We start from the raw sequence: 24,375 nt of genomic DNA on the forward strand, positions 1-24,375 counted from the left end.
ATCCGCATCGAAAGGGATCCACTGACCCCTCACCCAAGATCGCATATCTCGCACACCCTCCTCTGTAGGCCAAGCATTGGCATAAAACTCGAGGACTACGTTTGGGTCGAACTTGGCCATGGGGGTAACCAGCGATGCCCACCGCCGGCGAACTATCTCTTCCTGGAAGTCAGTATACTCGTCGTCCCTGAGCTGGACACGTCTTTCCCGAAGGAATGACCATCCTTTGATGGCCTCAAAGCGCTGTTGGTGCTCAGCGCTCCTAAAACGATGGCTGTCATATTCGGGAGCGGAACTGGTTCCTTCAACCGCCTTGTCTTTCCTGGATCTCTTTGAGGCAAGCTTCCTTGGGGCCATTTCCTAAAAAGACAAACATTTTGGGAAGTTAGTTTCACCAAGAAATGCTACCTTCAAAGCAAAAACGGCATGCAACCTCCTCCAATAAACACAAACATCAATGTAAATTTAAAGCAAAGTCATGCACATATTTCCTCACGAACATACATTCGCACAAGATATTCTGCTAACTAAAAATTGCACTCATGCACAATCAAGGTATCTTCGTTACCTAGATCACGTATATGCATTTCCAAGGCGTATTTGCTACCTAAATCACATGCATTTCCTTTGCTAAATTTACATACATGCATACTCAAGGTATTTTGGCCACCGAAAATTGCACACATGCACATTCGGGTATTTCTAATACCTATACATACACAAATTTCGTGAGGAATCTTGGCTACCCACACAATAAGGTGCTACAATTCATGCTTATTCAAGTGTTTTTTTGCTACCTAAATCTGCATGCAAATTCAAGTATGTTTTTTTGCTAACTAAAATTGCATTCAAATCAAAAAGGTATCTTTGTAAGGTATTTCTTTACATAACATGCAACATATATATTTTCGTGAGATATTTTGACTACCTAAAAAAAATTACATGTACACAAATCCAAGCATCTTGCTACCATATCCAAAGGTGTAAATTGCTAAAGGTATTTTGCTACCTATTCTACACCTACATGTTCATGATGAACAAAATTTCTAAACATCTAGGTGTAAGGAAACTATTTATGGCGTAGCCCATAGCTGATTGCTGGCCAAAAAGGGTAGCTTCACCTAATATGCACCCACTCTTGCGTTCTCTTGCATCCAAAAACAAGCTTCGGTTCCTAGGCCTAGGGTGTATGTGGGGCAATCATTCTAGCCCTTATGAAACTGAATACATGCTCCAAAGACAGCAAACACGCACAAACCAAATTGTCCCATTGGTTGTATCCCTACAAAATCATGCGCAAATGCCATTGAGGCATTTCACCGAACACTTGGTGGGCGCATGTTTAGGCATTAATAGCAAGAGAATGGGGACAATGTGGCATGCCCCATTGCTCCAAAATGCATTATAGACCTAGGGTCATCTCATACAAATCCTCAATTCAACCCAATCAAGCAAGAAAACAAACCAAAATTGCCCCACGTATTTGAGTACATTCCCACAATCTAGAGCACCAAAGGAAGATAAAAATACACCAATGGAAAGCTAGAAAGCTTAAGGATGGAATACTTACTTGTTGGTGACGAAATAAAGCGCAAAATGGAATCAAAAATGCGAAAAATGATGACCCTAGGGCTGCAAACTCGTAAATCCCGTGAGTATTGCTTTTGAAATGAGGGGGGGGGGAAGCAGTTTTTTAATGCAAAAACGTTCCCCTCCCTTGTTTTTATATTTTTGGTGCAGGGGTTGCTCGCCCAGGCGAGCTAACCTGCTATTTTTTTTTAGGGGAAACATAACCATGGCCCCCTCTCTTTACAGGTTAATGTTTGCCTATTCGAACCTACTTAAGTTAGAATTAGGCATCGATTACTTATTTTTAAAACAAACAATAGTAATAATCACTGTGAATTCAAAGGATACTGGGCTGCCTCACAGCGACGTTCTCTGCTTGTTCAACGCCGGGAAGGGACGACAATCGGTCAGTCGTGACCCTATCCTCCATTTGCGTCCGTTCCTAAGTACCTACAAGTAGGAAACAAACAATATGCGGCCAAGCGTGACCGGGTCATCATCTTACCCTGGTTGATTTCTGCCATCAACTCGTCTCAACTTCTGACCGTGGTCTAAGACAATTCTGTCCCTGTTACCACAAGATATGCATGTCTACGTGCATGTATGAATTTTTTTTTTTTTTATGCAATGATTTTCTTAGTGAAGGTTGGTTAGGTTCAGTTTTAATTTAAGCGTTTGGGGCACCCCATGAACCAAGCGAAGAGGGCTCAGGTGATTATAAACTAACACAAGGTTTAAAACCAAAGAGAGGACTGAAGCTTAACCCATCTCCTCTTCTTTTAAAGAAACGAGACAATAACAGTGAAAGGGAATCCCTGGAGGAAACCAAGAAAAATAAAAACTCAGAAGTAAAAGAACATGCAACGGTCCTCTCAATTGCCCCAGACTTCAAGCGTAATATTGCTTAACGACATTGGAGTTTACGGGCGAGGGTAGCTCCTCGCCATCCATGTTGGTGAGTATCAGAGCACCCCCAGAAAAAGCTCTTTTCACCACGAAAGGTCCTTCATAATTCGGGGCCCACTTGCCTCAATTGTCCTTAACAGCGTGGGACATCTTCTTCAGCACAAGGTCCCCCTCGTTGAACTTGCGCGGGCGCACCTTCTTATCGAACGCGTTCTTTATCCTTCGTTGATATAGGCGCCCATGGCTCATGGCTGTCAAACGCTTCCCTTCAATAAGGTTGAGCTGGTCGTAGCGTGCTTGAGCCCATTCTGACTCTTTTAGACCTGATTCCTCTATTATCCTCTGAGAAGGAACCTCTACCTCAAATGGGAGTACTGCTTCCATCCCATAAACCAAGGAATACGGTGTTGCCCCAGTAGAAGTTCGTACTGAGGTTCTATATCCGTGTAGGGCGAAAGGCAACATCTCATGCCAATCTTTGTATGACACTGTCATCTTTTGGACAATCTTCTTAATATTTTTATTTGCAGCCTCTACAGCCCCATTCATCTTTGGTCGATAAGGGGTGGAGTTATGATGTTGGATCTTGAAATCGTCGCACATTTCCTGCATCATCTTGTTGTTCAGATTGGTGCCATTGTTAGTGATGATTTTCCTAGGGAGTCCGTATCGACAAATCAGCTCCCTCTTTATGAATCTGACTACCACACTTCTTGTGACATTAGTATAAGAAGTTTCTTTGACCCATTTGGTGAAGTAGTCTATCGCCACAAGAATGAAGCGGTGACCATTCGAAGCCTTGGGTTCGATGGCCCCAATGACATCTATCCCCCACATGGAAAAAGGCCAAGGGGCGGACATAACATTCAGAGGATGTGGCGGAACATTGACATTGTCCGCGTATGCCTGACATTTATGACACTTCCTTACATGGGCGCAGCAATCACTCTCCATGGTGAGCCAATAATAACCGGCCCTAAGGATCTTCCTGGCCATAGCATGCCCATTGGCATGTCTCCCAAATGAACCCTTGTGGATCTCCTCAATCATGAAGTTCGCCTCTTTGGCATCTACGCATCGTAGGAGGGTCATGTCGTGGTTTCGTTTGTATAGGATGGTACCACTTACAAAGAAACCAATAGCCAATCTCCTCAACGTCCTTTTGTCATTGTCAGAAATCCCTGGTGGATATTCTTTGTTCTCGACATATTGTTTGATGTCAAAGTACCACGGTTTCCCATCTCGCTCTTCCTCTATTGCGTAACAATACGCTGGCCTGCCCTGAGATCTGAATTCGATGTACGGCAGATCCCCGTGTGGGGCAAGTTGAAACATGGATGCCAGGGTGGCTAATGCATCGGCCATTTGATTCTCTTCCCGAGGTATGTGGTGGAAAGAAATATCGTCAAAGAACTTGGCTAACCTCAAGATGTGAGTTTGATAGGGTATCAACTTCGGATCCCTAGTTTCCCATTCTCCTTTCAACTGGCGTATCACCAAAGCCGAGTCTCCATACACTTTGAGTAGTTTCACATCAAAATCAATGGCCGCCTAAACCCCGAGGGCGCATGCTTCATACTCGGCCATATTGTTGGTACAATCAAAACCTAGCCTAGCCGTGAAAGGAATACACTGATCATCCGGGGATACAAGGACTGCCCCTACTCCATGGCCCAAAGCATTAGATGCCCCATCGAAGCAAACAATCCATTTGTCTATGTCCTCGTGTGTTCGCTTCTCTTCAAACAGGGCCATGATATCTTCATCTGGGAACTTAGGGTGCATCGGCCGATAATCCTGGAGGGGTTGCTGGGCCAAATAATCTGCCAAGGCGCTTCCTTTTACCGCCTTTTGGGTGGCGTACACGATATCAAATTCAGATAGGAGTACCTGCCACCTAGCGATTCGTCCCGTGAGGGCCGGTTTCTCAAAGATGTATTTCACGGGATCCATTTTGGAAATAAGCCATGTGGTATGGCTGAGCATGTACTGCCTAAGCCGATGTGATGCCCATACCAGAGCACAACACGTCCTTTCCAGCATTGAGTAATTCATCTCACATGCGGTAAACTTCTTGCTTAGATAGTAAATGGCTTGTTCCTTTTTCCCAGAATTATTGTGCTAACCTAACACGCACCCCATAGACTCATCCAACACGGTCATGTACAGGAAAAGAGGTCTTCCTGTTACATGAGGCATGAGCACCGGGGGGTTTGCAAGACTCTGTTTGATCTTCTCGAAGGCCTCTTGGCAGTCACTGTTCCACAGGACTGCCTGGCTCTTACGTAATAGCTTGAAAATGGGCTCACATGTAGGGGTGAGTTGCGAGATAAATCTTGCGATATAATTCAACCTGCCCAAGAACCCCCGAACCTGCTTCTCCGTGCATGGTTCCGACATTTCAAGGATGGCCTTCACTTTCTTGGGATCTATCTCTATCCCTTTCTGACTTACTATAAATCCTAGCAACTTCCCCGACTTTACCCCAAAGGTACACTTGGTTGGGTTTAGCTTCAATTGGTATTTCCGCAACCTTCCGAACAGCTTACGTAGATTGACGAGGTGTTCGTCCTCAGTCTGAGATTTGGCAATCATGTCATCCACGTAGACCTCTATTTCCTTATGCATCATGTCATGGAACAATGCCACCATGGCACGCTGATAGGTTGCCCCAGCATTTTTGAGCCCGAAGGCCATCACTTTATAGCAGAACGTCCCCCATAGGGTCACGAAAGTGGTCTTCTCTACATCTTCGAGTGCCATCTTTATTTGATTATACCCCGACAAACCGTCCATAAACGAGAAAAGGGCGAACTTAGCTGTATTATCTACCAATATATCAATGTGTGGCAGAGGAAAATTGTCTTTAGGACTGGCTCGGTTTAAGTCCCGATAGTCTACACACATTCGCACCTTGCCGTCCTTTTTCGGGACCAGGACAATGTTGGCCACCCACTCCGGGTATTGCGCCACAGCTAAGAAACCCGCATCGAACTGCTTTCTTACTTCTTCTTTGATCTTCAAAGACATCTCGGGTCTCATTCTTCGTAGCTTTTGTTTAACTGGGGAAGACCCTGGTTTCAACGGCAACTTATGCTGCACAATGTCGGAGTCCAGACCGGGCATGTCTTGGTATGACCATGCAAAGACGTCTTGATATTCTTCAAGAAGATTTATCAATCCTTGGAGAATATGTGCGGTCATACTGGTTCCCACTTTTACTTCTTTCTTTTCCTCTCCGGTCCCTAAGTTCACCAGTTCGGTTTCTTCCTGGTGAGGCTTCATTTCGCGTTCTTCCTAAGCGATCAACCTCTCCAACTCTGGTGAAAGGACGTCCTCTTCCTCTTCTTCGTTCATCATTTGGCTTACATCTCGGTTGAATTGATCGTCAAACCCTCGTTGTTAGGATCCTCAAAGAATCGACCCTCATATCTATACCAAACAAGACAAAAGAAACAAAAACATGCAAAATGATATGAGAAAAGGTGGAACTGCAAGAACAGATGAAACAAGATCTTTTTGTTTATTTAATAAGGTAGGTTTCACAAAACATAAGAGAAAGGAAGTCTATAGGCTCTAATTACATTGAATCCGCGGTATAGACCTCTGACTGGCTTATCACGCGCTAGTTCCCCACTTGGGAATCGGGATGGCATGGTTGTACGAAATTTGGCGGGTCTTGAGGGAACTCCTCTCCTACTGCGGCCACTTCTTCCTCGGACACCATTCCGGCACTGGTGAAAGATTGGCCAAGACGGCTGGGCCATACTCTGTCTGCCCGAAATCTTGACGGCACATTCCTCCTCCCCGGCATCCCGGGTTCATAGCCCAATCCATACTTGTACGGATTTCCCTTAACATTGACTACGTCGGCATTCCCGAGGCCGTCATTGCCTAGACCCATTCCGGGCTCAAATCTGTTCTTGAGCATAACTCGTGCCACCATTATGGCCGCGTTGGAGAGGGAAGGTAGCAATGGACTTGGTTCAACAGAGGCGTAGCTGACCACCTCGAAGGATTGGAAAGCCATTTCCAATGATTCTTCCGCCGCTTCTACGTATGGTGCGGAGGAGGGGCAGCTCACCAACATATCCTCTTCACCCGATACTATCACCAAAAGTCCACCCACCGCGAACTTCAATTTCTGGTGAAGCGTTGAAGGGACCACTCCCAGCGCATGAATCCAAGGTCTCCCCAAGAGACAACTATAGGCGGGATTTATGTCCATCACTTGAAACATCACATTGCAAGTGTGGGGGCCTATCTGAATGGGAATGTCGATTTCCCCCATCACTTCCCGCCGAGTACCATCAAAGGCTCGTACCACCATCGAGCTCGATTTTAAATGTGACGCACTAAAAGGAAGCTTTTCCAAAGTGGTCTTCGGCATCACATTTAAACTCGATCCATTGTCGATAAGTACCTTTGTGACAACATGGTCCATACATCTCACCGACACATGTAGAGCCTTGTTGTGTCCTCTCCCCTGAACGGGAATCTCTTCTTCCGCAAACGCGATGTAATTATTGGTGGTTATATGATTAATGATGCCTTCAAAACCCTCCACTGAGATATCGTGGGCTACATGGGCATCGTTGAGGACTTTTATCAACAGCGCACGATGAGGCTCGGAGTTTATGAGCAGTTCAAGCAACGAGATCCTTGCTGGAGTTTTATTCAATTGCTCGACTACCTTAAACTCGCTTTGTTGGATGAGGCGAAGGAACTCATGAGCCTCTTCCAGAGTCACTGTCTTTCCTTGAAGACCCTCATTCTTTTCAGCCCCTTTTACCACCGGAGAATCCACTTCTTTCGAGGGGCTGGCTACGTCTATGGGCTCTTGGACCATGGGCGCTTTCCCCTTGGAGGGCAACTTCGTCAAGTGAGGGGAAGTGAACACCCAACCACTGCGGGTTACGCCACTGAGGCTGGTGATGTTGGTCACCTTGGCTGACAGGGAGTCAACTTCAGTTGCAACTCTCTCCCCGAACGCGGGAGGGGTATACTTCCACGGAAAGGCCTTATTGCTTTGATATGCAAACGGCGTCGGCTTGGGCGCTGTCCGGGGGTATATGGGTGTGGAGCCGGTCCCTTTCCAAGTAAAACATATTACTAGGGCCTTGGGGGTTAGGGGAACCTTCTTTTCTTTCGACTGCATGCAAATATGTGGTTCCTCCTTCCCTCCTTTGGACACTTCAAGCTGCCCCCAGTCCATGAGCCGCTGAAGCAATTCTCCCACCACGGGACAGGTTTCCATGTCGTGTGACTCCTCGAGGTGAAACAAACATTCGTCCCTTTCGTCTCCACCACGGGAGACCATGCATGCCGCTTGCAGTGATTGGTAGATGAAGCGTCTAGAAGTAGCCACCTCTCCTAATCTCTTTGCCCGCGATGGCCCATCCTCTTCGACGGCGTTCACGCTAGCCCCTCCATGACTAGCTAGCGGGTTGGTTTTAACATTTGGGCCTTCCTCTTGAAACGATAGCCAGCCGGCACTAATCAGGTGTTGCACCTTATACTTGAACGGGATGCAGGAGTCAATGTTGTGTCCGGGAGCTCCACTATGGTACACACACTTGGCACCCGGGTCGTACCACTTGGGGTAGGGTGGCTGGAAGACCTTCCCGGGTATGGCCACCACCAAATGATTCTCCAATAATGAAGGCCATAACTCGGAGTATGCCATGGGGATAGGAGAGAAGTTATCTTTCAGGGGTGGGCGCTGTGCATTATTATAGCTCGTGCCGAGGGCTATATTATTGACTGGCCGGGGCATGGCTGGAGCTGTGTGTTGGGTCAGCGTTCTTTCTGTCGCGGGCGGTCCTTTCACTTGAGTCCGGAGGGAATTCCCGGCTCGGATTGAAAAGTTCGGGAGGTTAGGCTGGTATGAGCTTTGGATATTTTGGGGTGCTTTCATCCACATCGGGGCGGTGGTGACCGCGTGGGTATCTCCTTCCCTTTTCCTCGCGCCCACCACTGGGGCTCTTCTGTTGTTGTTGGGGGCCACGTTGGAAGCATATTCGAACTTGCCATTTCTTAGTCCGGATTCAATTCTTTCTCCGGCGAAGACGAGATCCGCAAAGTTAGTTGGCATGTAGCCTATCAGTTTTTCATAGTAGAACGTGGGCAACGTATCTACCATAATTGTGATCATCTCTCTCTCCGTCATGGGCGGGACGACTTGGGCTGTGAGATCTCTCCATCTTTAGGCATACTCCTTAATGGACTCATGTTCTCGCTTGGTCATACTCTGAAGCTGGTTCCGATCGGGAGCCATATCCGTATTGTATTAATACTGCCTAATGAAGGCAGTCGCCAAGTCTTTCCATGATCGGATCTGGGAAGCTTTCAGATTGGTATACCATGCCACAGCCGCTCCGGCCAAGCTGTCTTGAAAGAAATGGACCAACAGCTTTTCGTCCGCAGAATACGCCCCCATCTTTCGGCAATACATCCGAAGATGCCCTTTCGGACATGTCGTCCCTTTGTACTTATCGAAATCCGGTACTTTGAACTTGGGAGGGATGACGATGTCAGACACGAGACATAGGTCCGCTAAATCCGAGAACGGGTAATTGCCGAGGCCCTCTACTGCTCTTAGCCTCTCTTCAAGCGCATCAATCTTTCCCTTATCTTTTGTGAAGGGAACGAATTCTTTTACGGGTGCGGGTGAAGATGGGACATGGCGGACTATGTTTTGTTGAGGTAATTCATGGGGGGATGGATCCTTGAGGGGAAGCAGAGGGCCTAGATGGGTATCTCCTTCATCGTCTTCTTGTAGGGGGTAATCGGCATAAGGAGGAAGTTGCCCCTCGAAGGTAGGGGCTTGGCTCACATCTTCCGGAGCGGCACGGGGAGTGAAGTCCGGAGGCAAGCCATAAGGGTAAGCTTGCGGACTATACCTCCGACCGAACACCGTCGGGTTTCTATCTCGGCCTAAGTTTATTGTGGGCTGCAGCACTGGTTCCGCTTCCCTAACTGCATTGGAGGCGGTTGCTGTGGCATTATCCTCTAGATTTTTCTGGAGTTTTAGCATGGCCTCCGTGATAGAAGCCATTTGATCTTTTAAGGCCGATAGATCGGCCTTCATCTGCTCTTGCATGCCCTCTTCATTATCCATTTTTCTGGATCGAGTGTTATAGGGGTGCCTTTGTGCTTTCTTAGTTATGGTGAATTCCCTAAAGAAATAAACAACGGTGAGTATGCCACCAAAACATGAATATGCAAATAAATGATCGGAGCACTTGGATCCACCCCAAGGGTTTTTTAGATAACGTGATGAGTTCAGAACTTCTCGTTTTATAAAAAGAACAAAGCTTTCGTCTAGCCAAGATTATACAAAAGTGTTACAAGAGGGCCTAACGGTTTCTAATTATATGGGCCATCAAATCTATCATGTGTTGACAGTAATTGATTAGCCCATGAACCTCCTCGGGGGCTGTACACACTTCGGCCATGGCTTTTGCTTTGGCTAATAGTCGCGGGAGGTCTTGACTTCCATTCAAGGTCAAGGCGAACCTATCCATCCACATAGTCGCTTCTTGATGCAATGCATCAATCACCCTCCCTCTTGCTTCTTTTTCGGCGTACACTTGTGCAAAATCCTCCACTAGCTTTTGCTCATGGGTCACAGACTGGTTCAACTCTTCCTTATACTGCCCTATGATAGCTAGCATGCTTTGCTCCGTGGCTTCCAAGTGTTGAGCCAAACTCCTCTTGGATCTTGCACAAGCAACTAACTCTTCTTTTAAGATCATGCCATGCACCCGTGACCGGTCTCTTTCCTCTCTTCGGAGCTTGAGCTCATTGTTGCTACCCCACAAAGCTCCTCGGAATTTCTCTCGGCCATGTTCCTCCTTGTGGGCCCTTTTGGTTTCTTGTTCAAGGGCTCTTGTAGTGGCCGCGTTTTCCTCTCGTAACTCGGTGCACTCCTTCCGAATGTGTGTAGCGGCTGACTTGAATTTTTCTTTGGCGAGTCTTGCCTTCCCTAGCTCTAATTTTAGAGCTTGGACTTCCTCATCTTCCTCCGGAGCTTCGAAGTTCTCCTCATCGATAACTTTCAATTTAGAGAGCCAATCTAACCCTCGCGTGTGAACTCTTAGCCATCCATGATAACCACCGAAGACGCCATTACGGATGCCTCTAAGCTCCTTGTCTTTCCTCAACGGACTTCTCCACGCCTTGTGGACTCTTTGTATCACCTTGAGACTTTGCGCGCCTAAATCCCTCACAAGGAAAGGCGAGAGACTTTCTTCTGTTGGCACTCCCCTCATGGGGTACCCTAGCTGTCTTATGGCAAGTGCGGGATTATAGTTAATACAACCCCTCGTCCCTATCAACGGAACATTGGGGTAGTCCCCACACGAGAAAAAAACTCCCTCCTTGCCTTCCTTCCACCGAGGAAACCAATTGATTGCGCTGCCTCCTATCCCAGCCAAGTGTTGGTCCCAATCAACTCTTCTTTTTTCGACACACGAGCGATAACTTTGAAGCGGACATGGGTGTCTTATGTCTTGTTGGAATAGGTGCGAAACCAACCACACACAAAGAGCGGGTAAGCAACATACAATCCGTGCGCTGTTTTTCTCGCACCTTCGGTCAAAGGTATCAAATAAGTCCGCCAAGATAGTCACCACTGGACTCTCCTTGCTATGGTGATATGCAAGGAAAGCATCAATTGCGGCCAAGTCCACCAAACCGTCCACATTCGGAAAGAGGACAACCTCAAAGATCAACAGAGCTAGTATATCCGTAAACGGGCCCCACTTCTCTTGGCTCGCCATATCCCTTGCCTTGCCTTCCAAGTATTTCCGCGGCAGGCCCACTACGCCGTTTCGAGTTTGCTTCATGCGGTCCAACTCTTTTGACGAATCTCTGACCACAGCTGCAATCTTACTCAAGGAGGGAAGAAACCCGAAGAAAAGATACGGTTTTCTTCCCCCAAGAGGGCATCCTAATATTTCCTCAAACTCTTCAACAATTGGTACCATTTGGAAATCCCCAAACGTGAAGCTCCTCAACGGCTGATCATAGTATTGGGCGAGGGATACGACACCTTCCGTAAATACCTCCGCTGCGGTCAAATCTAGAATCTTTCTGTACACTTTGAGGAAGGCTTGCCTTTGGAGAGGTCCCATCAATCGTCCCAATTCCTTGAGGCTGGTGACATCTAGACCCTTAACCTTGACTTGATAAAACCTTTTGCTGTTTTGATTTGTCCCCATCATTCACCTAAAAAAGGGGTGGATCAAGACTCCGATATGAATGATGTAATGCATATGCATGAAACAGAAAGAAAATAAAACAAAGGGGTAATTTACATATACGAGACCGCAAAGATCCACCTTTTTAATGCTACGTTTTAGGCATCATGGCGCCTCAACATATGTATTAAAAGGTTACGCATTACACTTAAAGAAACTAGCAAAACTATATTTAGCGCTATTTGCAGAGAAATGCATGAGAACAAATGGCACAGAGCGTGTTTGCTCCATGCCCCTAATTGGAAACCTATAGGACAATATCTAGGGGTCTCTAATCACTACCCCCGACAATTCATAACTCACACGGCTGTTTTCTAGAGGTATCATCACTCAAAATAATAATATTGTGGCGGTATGGAATACCAGCGACAACATATTATAAAGAGAGAAAGCTCTAGACGGGGTTTCACTATTATCAAGCAAGTCGGAGACCTAGCATGATGATAGATTCACCCCCACTCCTTAGATTCCCATGAACCCGGGTATACGGCCCCCTTTTTTACTCAAACCTGTGGGTGCTTAGAATGCAGTGTAAAAATGTGGAAAAAACAGCAGTTATTACATTTTACACAGTTCAACAAATGCACACACAAAGTTTCACAATTCCACAATTCCTTAAAATAGGCCTAACTCACAAAAAACAGTCCCCAGTGGAGTCGCCAACTGTAGCAACATGCCCTTTTGCGGGCGAGCAAGGCGAGGCTCACGGGTGTGCTTTCCAAGGGAGGAAAGATGCACGGAGTCGCCACCAACGTTTATTTGTGGAAAACGTCGGAAAAACCGAAGGAAACCGGTCAAAAAGAATATTCCAAGTTCGGGAGTTGTATTTACGTTTGAGGAAGGTACTAGCACCTCTCACGTTTGTCACAAAGGACAACAGCCTATTTTTTAGAATTGTGCGAAATTGTGTTACCTTAACTTTTATTTCTTTTTTATTTTTGAGGTCGACAAAAGCGGGGCTCTTGCTCCTACGTACCCTCCATCGAAGAGGAAATCAGACCTACGTAGTTCTTTTTTAAGAGTGAATCAAGCGATTCTTTTTACTTGAAAGGTGATTATTTTAAGGCGTTGGACCTTAAAAATGATCCATTTACTTGATATGGAAAACTGAAATGATAAACTTTCAAACCCTTTTTAGTGACCTTTTTGTGGACGAGCTTGACTAGGCGAGTTGATTTTAGCCTTAGTTTCACTTTAGTTATTAGTCAATTCGATTAAGAATGAAAAATTCCAAAGAGAAAACGTCCGATCGATTTTTTCGCTTCATTTTACTAAAAGGTATTTTTTTAATATTATATTATTATTTTACCTCTTTTTTGATTTCCAACGTGGTTACGGCACGACCGAACGGTCAGAATTCATTTTAACAGAAATTAACGGATATTACAAATCAAATGATTGGTGAAAATTTATTTTATTTTTTGATTAGGCGAGAAATGACTTAAATAAATGACTGAAGCACGTCAAAAGGGGGTACGGAAAGTAAATGAAAACGAGAATAAAAATACATGAAACAAAATGGGGACCACCACGGGTACATATAATGAATTGAAAAGCTCGATTTGGGGTACTTACCAGTAGAAGACCGAAGAAAACTAGAACGAACGATGGATGTCGAAGAACGGTTGAAAACCTTCACGTAATTACTCACGGAAACGTTACGGAAGCGCCTCAGCTTGGATTTTCTTCACGGAAACAATTTTCCTCACAAATTTAAGAGAATACAAAGTGCCAAGAAGGCTAAACCCTTTCCCTCTTCATTCCTCCCCCTATTTATAGCAAATTAGGGGATGAGGTACCCCTTTTTTACTAAATGCACCCCCTATACCTTTTTTGGTAATTCTTTTTCCGTAACGTTACGAAACTTTACGAATTTCGTAAAGATACTTATTTTGTTTCCGTAAGGTTACAAATCCTTACGGATCATGTATTTACTCCTTTTTTAGCTTTCGAAGAAGTTACGGAAACTCACGGATTGCGCAACAACACCTCCTTTTGGTTTCCGTCCCATTACGGAATTTCACGGATCGCGTAAACCTGCTTCCCTTTGATTTCCGGCGTGTCTTGGGACTTACATATCATGCAACAAAGGGTGCCAAGTATTTTGAAGCGGCCAATCAAAGGTTGCATATCATCAAGTAATAATCCCCGGACGAAATTAAGGTATGACAATAATAATAATAAATAAATAAATAATGGTCATAACAATGATCAATCGCCTTTGTGACACTCTCTATCAGGTTTCTTCCTCGATCATTGTTCTGCTGAGCTGCATCCAGTTGCAAGACCCTTCTATGCCATCAACAAAAGTTGTTGCATGACCTGATGATTATATGTGTCGTTAGGTAAAACTCTCATGTCCAACAATCTCTACATGGACACTAGCATCATCTTGAATCAATCTTACATAAATATTTAACAATACAATTAGTAATTTTTTTCATTAAAAATGAAAACAAAATGATGACAAAATTGTTTATATTACCTTATCACCACCAGGCTAGGGCTAAGACTGAGGTTGTGGCTGTTGCAAAATACGTATAGGATTACATGGTGCCTCTCCCTCTTGTGGGGGAATCAGATATGTATGTGAATGCTCATAATATCAAGGCATGTAGTCTGTAGCGTAGACCCATGGAGCCTTATGTGCACAACCTTGCCCAATGGCACCACATGCAGCTCTCACTCGTCCCATGCCTGACTACACTTCTCATATACGGGATGGTGGGGTGATGGCAAAGGAATCCTCTATATGTACCCAAAAAGCCTCAAAATAAACACAATCAAAGTACAATTTTGTTGTGTTCCTCAACCCAAAATACAATGGAATCAAACTTCTATTGTGCTAAAAAAATACAAAAAAAAATACAAACTTATCGCCCTAGAGTTGGGCACATAAGGAAAGGGAAAATGGAGAAGGGAAGAAAAATCATAAGGGTTGGATGCAAAAGGAAGGGGGAGGAGAAGGGTTGGGCAGACAGGGAATGAGAGAATTCAGAAGAAAAGGGAAGGGAAACAGTGGGAGGGCAGTTTCATCTTTTCACTAATATTTTAAAAAAAAATGATAATGCCAACAACTATTGTGATAACAGAAATAGTAGTTCCCTCATTCTAGAGTCCAAAATAACAAAATTCTATTCTTGGACTTGGAAATGGGTAAAAAATAAAATTATGTATATAAATATTCTATATTATCAATTTGTCGTTTATGTTTACCTATGAGAATTGCATTCTTGAGAAGATGTCGTAAAAAAATGACGTAATTTTACTTTGTATTGTGGTATATAAGAAGGTTCACTATTCCAAAACCCTAGAAATCCTTTTGAACTAAAAAAAAATATCCATAATCTAAATTATATATTTGAAGTTGTAGTTAAAAACATGTTGAAATCTCACATTCATATATTAGGACATGCTTGATGTATGTTGAGAAATAAAACAAGCAGAATTACATGATTCAAGAAGTTAGTCATGATACAATTTTCTTTTTCTTTTTTGTATATTAGTTTATGGTTGATGTATAAGAAGCAAATTTGGAAGTATACAGCAAGGGGGATGTTGTTGGTATCAACCTAATGGCTTGTTAATTGTTCTTTATTTACAATCGACATTTATGAAACTTGATCAGATTAACAATTATTGTTGAAGAGTATTCTAGATGAAATAAGTTCTTTTTTTTCTTTCTTTGAATAAAAAATATTTAGACTTTGTCAAATATGTTAGTGTTTTTTTATTCTATTTTATGTAGGTTGAATTTCAAAAAATGCAGTCAAATCCGAAAATTGATTTAAATTTAAAATGCATTACAATCTTAATAGAACTAATACAAGCTCACCTTTCACTGACGAAAATTATTCGTGTTAGATGGCGTTAGATGGTTACCTGATTAGGAGCCTGCTTGGATCCAAGACTAAAAATGTTCTTGAGAGCTTCTCTACTAGAAAAAGGTTTATATTTGTGAAGCACTTTTCTTTTAGTAGCACACAGGATTAAGTGACATATCTATGCACCGAGCACCTGCAATATTTTATTATTCAATAATCAAATAAGAGGCTCTCAATGTTCTACAGCATGCGTCATTGCAAAATGTATAATTGAAATACCAAATTTTATCATCAAAGCAAAATGTGTAGAATGACCACATCTTAATTTACAACAATCAAAACTTGAAGAATGAAAGCATCGTGAGTGTCACTCCTCAGAAATTGCCTCAAGTAACTTCTGGGTGCCTTCACTCACCTGCACATTCTCCATCTTCAATCGTCGTAGCATAGCTGAACTGATCCTACCCGTAGCTGCATAAGTTCTGGTCAAGGATTCAAATACCTCCACCCCTGGAGATTCCATAGACTTCTTCAAGATCTCTAGAAATTCTTCTGCACCATCAACATCCTTCTCTTGCTCAAAATTCCTCATCATGATATCGATGATCTTTGATGATGGAACCCACTTCTCACCATTCCATCTACCCATTGATATTGCTTCGTCTAGACAATCCACTGTTGACTTAAAGTTTCCTTTTTGCAAATAAGAATCCATAAAGATTTCCAAGGTTTTTCCATTAGGCTTGGCACCCCTCCTCCGAGCATGCTCCTTGAGCTCTTCAGCCTTCTCCAGCATATCTAATTTTGCATATGCCCTTATCAAAACATTCACAACTCGAATATCATAAGTGGGGCAGCCACATTCCTACTCCTAGAAACATTTTTCTTCACCTAGGAGATCTTTTGATGCAATCCTACCCCCCAAGGGCATTGGATAGAAGACTCCAAGAAGATTGGGCCAGAGATGCAGGAGAAGATCCAAGGGTTCTCATGAGCCTTAGGGTAAAATTTGAGCTCATGGGCTAAGTATGAGCCCACTTATCTTTGTAAATATTAGAATAGGTTTTCCTTCTTTTAGGTATTGTATTTTGGTCATTTTTAGGTTTATATCACCCTACCCTACAAGTTTAGGGTACCCTAGTAGTATAGGATTTTAGCCTTGAATTTTAGGGCATTTTGAGTAGTCTTTGTAGTAGGGACTTTTTTTGTATTTTCATGTATTTTGGCATGTGGTGAACTTAGCTATTGGAGGGGTGTGAGTATCTCCCCTCTAGCTTCTCAAGGAAGTTTTCTTCCTTGCTTCCCAAGGAACCTACCTTCCTTGCTTCTCAATGAAGCTTCCCATTGTATTTTGTGTATTTTGGCATAGGAGTGAGCTTAGCTATTAGAGGGGTGTAAGTAGCCCCCCTCTAGCTTCTCAAGGAAGCTTTCTTCCTCTAGCTTCCCAAGGAAGCTTCCCATGTGCTAGGCTATAAATAGAAACATGTATAACACTTGTCATAACTTTGATGAATAAGAAACTTGTGAGACACACTTCAAAGTTCAACCTCTCTCCCTATTCTCCTTCAGTTTCCACGCCCCCTCCCTCTCTCATTCTTTTCCTCCATTGAAGCTTCCTCTCTAACCTTCTTATCCAAGGCACTCTCTTGGTGGTGAAGCTTCTCCTTTCATGGCTTATTCTCTAGTGGATGACACCTCCTCTCACCTCTTTTCCTTTATCTTCCACTGCAACTCTATGGCTGAAAATCACCATTGAATGACCTTATTGAAGCTCAAAGATCCAGCCTCCATAAAAGCTTCTCAAGCAAGCTTCCATCATCTTTCGAGTTAACCAACACCCGAATCATGTTCAGGTAGCTTATGTTTGCAGTTTTAGGAAATGCTAGCCTAAGTGAACGCCACACCCTAAAAACCTCATATAAGTTACTTGTTCACCCATAGAATGTAATTAGAAACTGGTAAGCAGTAAGATCTTTGAAAGCATTTCTCTTCTCCAATTCCGTGAGTGCCACTTCATCTCATCATGAACCCTTTCAACACTAGAAATATCATTAACGGCAGCAAGAGCTCTCATCCAAACATTATATGTGTATGAATCCAGCATGATATTGCTAGTCTTCATTTCTTGTATGAGTGATGAAACCTTTTCAGGTTGCCCTACTTTTGTATAGAGCATTATAAGACTATTGTAAGGCATGGAACTTAAAGGAAGGCTAAGCTCCTTCATCTTTTCCATAAGACCTTCTGCCTTTTCAATCATCGGTTCCTTGCAGTAACAGTTTAGAATAGCACCATGACATAGATGATTCTTAGCAGATTCTGGGAGATTAACAAAATAATTTTTAGCAGCAGTAATTCCTCGAGCCTTTGCAAGCAGGTCGAGATGTATAGCATGGTCCCTGACAGTCTTGATCATGTTCCTCTTAGCCATGGTTTCTGATAGTTGTAACATACAAAAAAGAACATTTTTCCACGAATACGAGTTATGAAAAACTATAGTCTATAGCTTGCTAACTACAATATCTCTAGATTTAGTGCTAGCATAGTTTTGTTCCCTACTTGCACGCATAATAAAAAACAACATACCATAGAATGTAAATCACACAAGACAATTCATTATTAAAATTTAAAAGAATTAATAAAAGAGAAACATCAATTTCTTTTCTTTAATAAAAGAATTGGATACTCTCATTTTCTTTAAAAATAAGATGCAAATATTCCTAGTGCTTTGTGCATAAGTATTGTGAATAACTGTGTGTTTGGAGTGAACACCAATCCATCCCTCTTCTTCCTTTTACATTTGCTGCTTTAAAAAGTGGGATTTTACATTTACAAGGCTCCAAATGAGTTTACAAACACACCTTAAGTTGCCAGTAATTAGTATCAATAATTCACTACTACCTTTTTGATAGCCTTTGATGCATCCATCGACAACCATAACAAGTGTTAATTCAAAATTCTAGGCTTATAGAAACACCTATATCAATTACTTAAAAAGTTGAACAACAACAACAACAACAACAACAACAACAATAATAATAATTCCTACTACATTGCATACCAAATCCAAAGTCATACATTAGGAAGAAAAAAAAAGATTAAACATGTTTTTATTCCATTCAAATAGCATCATGTTCGCTTTTCCCTCAAAATACAATTATTTCTTTAATTTTTTTATCTATGGAAATGTGTTGTGTGTAATTTCTAAGGTTTTAAATCCTGGTTGTCGTTTCATCTATGATCCTTGATGTTACGAAAAATTGCAGTCATAAGCAGCCAATGTGATCACAATTGAGGCCAGTGGCAATGCAGTCGTGAAACCTTGTTGCCACCAAAATCACATTCATAGACCATTTTTTAAAACCTTGGTGATTCTTATTTTCATAAATTAGAGACTATAATGAGACAATTTTTGGTGAAGGACAAAGACTAGTCGGACTACACCCAATACATTTCCATTACCAAGGGACTACAAAGAGACAATTTCATTTTGAGAAACTAATAGTGAACATTTCAGTATTTATTATAGGAACTAGAAACATGTTTAACCCAAAAAAGTAGTTTAATAAGAAAAAGAAATAAAAAGTTAAAATGAGTAGGATCTTCTAAATAGTGAAATTTCAACAGAATGTAGAAATGGTTTTGAACTTTGAACCTAAAAGAGTGAAAGATGCATATGAATGAATGATAAGTGTGACCTTAAGAGCAAGTTGATAGAGCTTGCGATCATCAAGCTTCTTGAGTGTGTCATTGACCTCCCATTTGCGCCTCCTCCAAGTACTTCTTCGACCGCTTCACCACGCTCTTGTGGCGCCCGTACCGTTGCATCAACATTCATCATGATAAGTGTGACACATTTTTTTTCTCATAATCGTGCTACTCACTCGTTAATCCCGCAGATTGGAATTGTTCGCGCTCAGAGAAACCAAGCCCAAAACCTTAACAACTTCACGCATGATGAACAAGAAGAATAGATTGGGCTGTTAGACAAGTGGCCTCAGATATCTCTAAGAAGGGGGGGTTGAATTAAGATATCAAAGACTATTCCCCAATTAAAATTTTAACTCTCTTCTTGAATTAATAATTTACCCTTAATATGAATTACTCAAAAGATAATTCAAAGTAAATTTCTTTAAAGAAAAAGATAAATGACAATAAATAAAAGAAGTTTAAGGGAAAAGAGAATGCAAACTCAGTTTTTATACTGGTTCGACCATGCCCTGTGCCTATGTCCAATCCCCAAGCAACCCGCTTGAGATTTCCATTATCTTGTAAAATGTCATTTACAAAGTCTGAACCACACAGGGTCAACCCTTCCCTTGTGTTCAGAATTCCTTACAACTCAAGAGACCCTCGGTCCCTTAATCAATTTCTTTGAATGAGAAGAAGAAAAAGAATTCTCTCTTTAAGAGAAAGATATAACAATTGAAGATCATTCAAAATTCCTTATTGAATTTGCAAGTGCTTGGCCAAGGAATATTTTAGAGGATAAGACAATTTAGTTTTTGAGAGGATGAGACTCTTTGTACAACAAAAGCTCTGAGACATTTTGTGTCTCATGTCACCTATATATAGGCCTTTGATAGCCATTCAAAAACATTTGAATAGATGTGACTGTTGGGAGTTATTTTTGAAAATTCCTTACTGGTAATTGATTACCAAAATCGTGTAATCGATTACATAGTTATTTTTCTGAAGAGCTGTAACTCTTCAGACTTGAAATTTGAATTTTAAGTTCTGGTAATCGATTACACACAAGCTATAATCGATTACATGCTTTGAAATTTAAATTCAAATTTCTAAAGACTGTTATAAAACGTTTAAAACTTCTGGTAATCGATTACAAGTCTTGTGTAATCGATTACATGCTTTTAAAATCAAATTCAAAATTTTAAGAACATTTTAGAAACTACTTTGGCCACTGGTAATCAATTACATCATTTGGTAATCGATTACCAGAGAGTAAATACCATATTTTTGAAATTTTGAAAAGCTTTTTGGAAAATGTCCTTTGGCCAAACCTTTTGCATCATCAAGTAAAGAATGTTGTCCAATACTCTAAGGACTAACTTCATCATTTATCTTGAATTTCTGAGTCCTTGACTTGAATTAAACTTGAGAAGCGATTATCTTATGGCATCATCAAAACTTCATATTAAGTATGCTTTTACAATCTCCCTTTTTTTATGATGACAATAACCTGAAATCAAGATAAACTATATACAATTGATAAAGCGTGCTCACAACACTTACTCCTCCTTAAGCTTGGAATTTATGCCTAAAGGTTTATGATTTCTACCCTTGTTCTCTCCCCCTTTGGCAACATCAAAAAGCCAAAATCGTCTAGAAGGAGCGAAGGCAACATCAAAACCATATCAAATGTCATCCATAGACTAAATGAATCCATAAAATAAACCAAACAAGTCTTAATGAACCAAAACAAAGTCTAAAATTATCCAAACACAAAGCAAAACATAATTATAAATAACCAAGATAGCCATAATCAAAGTACTAAAGCAATAAAATCAAAAATACAAGGCTAAGGAAATTATAGAAACTAGGAAAATAGAAACTAAGAGTCGGCCGATGGATCAAAGCAACGCCTAATGAAGCTCATATCATCTTGGAGACGAGTGATCCTCGTATCCATCCCATCAAAGCGTTCATCCATGGCATCAAGGCGAGTATCCAATGCATCAAATCGTTCACCTACAAAAGCTCGAAGACCACGGAGTTCTGTGAGGACTTCGATCAGAAGAGAAGAGGAATCAGCCCTTTATGGTGGAGGAGATGGGGTACGTTTGCCAGAAATAAGCGGAGGCAAGTCTTGTTTACGAACCCACTGACCATCAACATCTTTTCAGTAACCAAAGGAGGTAACCGCACCAGCACCAATAGAGAAAGATCGTTTGACCTTGACAAATGGTTCATCATCCAAAGGAATATTGAAATAATGAAGAAAAAGAGTGACAAGGTGAGGATAATGGAGAGGTGCATTGGCCGGTAATGCCTTATGCATCCAGTACCAAACTAAATGGGCCCAGTCGATCTGACAATCGGTCTGAAAAGCCCACATCAGAATCAAATCCTCCTTAGAGACTTGAGCAAGGTTTGAGGATCGTGGAAGCAAAATACGAACAATGATATAATGCATGATGCGACAATCAAAAGTTAATGACCCAGCAAGTAATCTATGGGTCATGTCAGCCTGGTCATTGCAGACCATGCGGCGAGCATCATGACTAGAATAATCAAATTTCCAGTCATCAACAATGGTGCCCTCAAAAGGAACACCTTGATTGGGCAGTTTTGTCAAGGAAAAGAACAAGGACTGATCAATAATAATTGGAATACTATGCACCTCAGAATAAATAATACCATCCTAAATTTTCAAGTTATTTTAGAAGACTCTAACTAATTCAGGAAAGTAAGGCAGTTTCAGAGACATAAACTCAGTCAAAGCAGAATTTTGAAACACTTGGTAACAATCAAATGTTTCGCCATCAAAAAAATCAAGATCAAGGTACTTAGGGTCTAGAATGATTCTATTGCAAAATTGAGAATAGTACCTTTGGCGTTGATCATCTGAAGAAAACAATGTAGATGATCGAGGAGATGAAAGGGAGGGAGGAATTGGTGCGGGTGGGTCTCCAAAAGTTCCTTGGCGGCGGTGGCCAGCAGAGGTGGTGGTGGAGGAAGATCCATTGCGCTTCTTTGATGATTCTGCCATTTGAAGATGTTGCAACAAATTTTGATCGGTGGGTTTCAAAGAGAATTGAAATGATGAAGATTGGCCTTTGTTTGAAGTGATTTGGTGAAGAAATGAGGAAGATACGAGAATTTGAAGTTATAGGAAGAGCTTGTGCCGCCACTTGAATGGAGGTTAGGGTCTGTGCAAGATACTCTGCAGAAATGTGCCTATTTATAGAAGAAGATGCCTTGTAATTGATTACAAGCCATTGTAATCAATTATAGGAGTATCCTGTAGCATATGCATCTTGCTGGTAATCGATTACAGCCCTGGTGTTCTAATGTAATCGATTACAGGGAATGGTAATCAATTACCAGTCCCTTAAAGAAGGCTTTTTCACTAAAAGCTAACTATTTCTAAGTCAAATATACATCTAACTATAATAATCAACCACAATCAACAACATTCAAATCAACAAGCATAATCAAACATATTCAATCACAAACATAATCAAAACACATTCATCCAACAATTATTAATCACACACAAATCTAATAAAATTAAAAATCAACTAACTATACATAATAATTTCTATTCCTATTAAAAATATTCAAATAAAGATAATGACAAACAATTATTTATATGACAAATAATAACTAATATAAATATTAATAACACATAAGCATCTAGACTCATAGACAATCCTAGTGATCATAAGGAGGATAAACTCATTTGAGTTACCTATTGTCTATATCATTGATATCCAGAAGACCTAATTCTCTCTTAATTGCAAAGAATGTTTCTTTAGGGAGAGGTTTTGTAAAGATATCAACAAGATGATTCTTTGTATCAACAAATTCTACAACACAATCTCCCTTTTGAACATGATCTCTCAAGAAATGATGTCTTATTTATTTGTGTTTGGTTCTTGAGTGCTAAATAGGGTTCTTAGATAGGTTTATAGCACTCGTGTTATCACATCTTATAGGAATATGGTCAAGTAATATTCCATAATCAAAAAGTTGTTGCTTCATCCAAAGAATTTGGGCACAACAACTGCCAGCAAAAATGTATTTTGCTTCTACAGTAGATAAAGCAACACTATTATGTTTCTTACTATGCCAAGAAACTAGAGCAGATCCAATGAAATGAAAAGTTCCACCGGTGCTCTTTCTATTAGTTTTAGAACTGGTAAAGTCAGAATCAGAATATCCTATTAAATTGCATGTAGAATTTTTAGGATACCATAAACCTATATTCATAGTGCCTAACAGATATCTTATAATTCTCTTAACGACACTAAGATGTGATTGTTTGGGATTTGATTGAAATCTAGCACACATACACACACTAAACATAATATCTAGTCTGCTAGCAGATAAATAAAGAAGTGATCCGATCATACCTCGATATTTCTTAACGCCTATTGACTAACCGGTTTCATCTTTATCTAGATAGCAAGCAGTACTCATTGGTGTAGCCATATGCTTAGCATTCTCCATCCCAAATCCGTGAATCAATTCCTTGCAATACATTGATTGATTGACAAATATTCCATTCTTGGTTTGCTTGATTTGTAACCCAAGAAAGAAATTAAGTTCTCCCATCATTGATATTTCAAACTCACTATGCATGTCTTGAGAGAATTCTTTGCATAAAGAGTCATTAGTGGATCCAAAGATAATATCATCAACATAGAGTTGAACTAATAAAATATCATTTAATTTCTTCTTAATGAAGAGAGTAGTATCCACTTTACCTCTAGAGAAATCCTTTTCTAAAAGGAACTTACTTAGACGCTCATACCAAGCCTTAGGGGTTTGCTTTAAGCCATATAAAACCTTTTTCAATTTGAAGACATGACTAGGCTTATCTGAGTTTTCAAATCCAGGGGGTTGATCTACATATACTTCCTCTTGGATAAAGCCATTCAAAAATGCACTCTTCACATCCATTTGATAAAGTTTAAAGTCCATAATGGATGCATAGGCTAATAACATTCTTATGGCTTCTAATCTAGCAACATGAGCATATGTTTCCTCATAGTCTATCCCCTTTTCCTGATTCTATCCTTTGGCTACTAACCTAGCCTTATTTCTAATAACTATGCCATTTTCATCTA

At 41.3% G+C, this 24,375-nt stretch overlaps 1 pseudogene; it reads right to left on the bottom strand.

Moving 5' to 3' along the window:
• Positions 1–15,841: 15,841 nt before the first annotated feature.
• LOC114396082 lies at positions 15,842–19,396 on the bottom strand (annotated as a pseudogene).
• Between the last annotated feature and the right edge of the window lie 4,979 nt (positions 19,397–24,375).

The sequence above is a fragment of the Glycine soja genome, chromosome 18 (genome assembly GCF_004193775.1).
Source record: "Glycine soja cultivar W05 chromosome 18, ASM419377v2, whole genome shotgun sequence".
NCBI classification, from domain to species: Eukaryota; Viridiplantae; Streptophyta; class Magnoliopsida; order Fabales; family Fabaceae; genus Glycine; species Glycine soja.